We start from the raw sequence: 977 nt of genomic DNA on the forward strand, positions 1-977 counted from the left end.
CGTGGGCGGCGATCCGAGGCCTGGCGGAGGCGAGGGTCCCACCCTCCCGGCGGAGGAAGCGCCGCCCCCGCGCGCCGGGGCCCGTGGGAAGCGGCTGGTAACAAAGCCCTGGGCCCGGCCGCCTGGTCTCGGGGGACCGAGGCAGCCCCGCGCCCCCCGCCCCCGCGCGGTTCGGTCGGAGACGCAGGTGATCGCCCTGCGCCCGGCTGGTCGTGAACCGGCCGAGCGGAAACCCTCCAGCCGGCGGCAGGCCCGCGCTCGGGTCTTTACGCTGCCATTGACTTAGCGGGCGGGTGGCCCGTTGTAAGAGGAGGGACGATCGCCGCCGCTCGGGATTATCGGAGGGAAGAGGAATGCCAGGAGCCTGGCACAGCACCGGCCATGGCGGCGGTGCTCCAGGAACGGGCCTGCGATGATGATTTTTCCCTTTAAGTAGTAGGTGCTCACCTGAGTGCCGGATCACAGAGTTTATCCTCCCCCTTTTCGCCTGTGTGACTGATGAGCCAGGCTCCCAAGCCCGGAGTGAGCGCTCAGCCTAGGTCTGCTGGTTCCATTTCACACTATCCTCTCCCCACCTCCGGTTCTACTCAAGGCCTCCCATAGGGTCATCTCTTGAAGTGCAGAACGAAACAAGGACTTGTTTCAGCGACACCACTGTGGGGGCCTGGCCTCTTGAGCAGGAGAGGGAATTCTAAATAGTTCATCAGCTTGTTCCTCCCTGCATTGTGGCTTTCACCAATGAAGGAGCAGTCTAAGGCAGCGGTTCTCAACCTGTGGGTCGCGACCCCTTTGGGGGTCGAAGGACCCTTTCACAGGGGTCGCCTAAGACCATCCTGCATATCAGATATTTACATGACGATTCCTAACAGTAGCAACATTACAGTTACGAAGTAGCAACGAAAATAATTTTATGGTTGGGTCACAACATGAGGAACTGTATTTGAAGGGCCAGAAGGTTGAGAACCACTGGAAGGCAT

The 977-nt window shown here is 60.6% G+C and overlaps 1 protein-coding gene across 1 annotated transcript in view; it reads right to left on the reverse strand.

Annotated features, from left to right (window-relative positions):
- The window catches only part of PPP4R1 (protein phosphatase 4 regulatory subunit 1), a 56,819-nt gene extending 56,200 nt beyond the window's left edge, over nt 1-619 (reverse strand). Inside the window, exon 1 of the mRNA XM_023754254.1 lies at nt 448-619. The gene's annotated coding sequence lies outside the window, so the exon portion shown is untranslated. The remainder of the gene's footprint in view (nt 1-447) is intronic.
- Nucleotides 620-977: the final 358 nt, after the last annotated feature.

The sequence above is a fragment of the Myotis lucifugus genome, unplaced genomic scaffold (assembly GCF_000147115.1).
Source record: "Myotis lucifugus unplaced genomic scaffold, Myoluc2.0 scaffold_58, whole genome shotgun sequence".
NCBI classification, from domain to species: Eukaryota; Metazoa; Chordata; class Mammalia; order Chiroptera; family Vespertilionidae; genus Myotis; species Myotis lucifugus.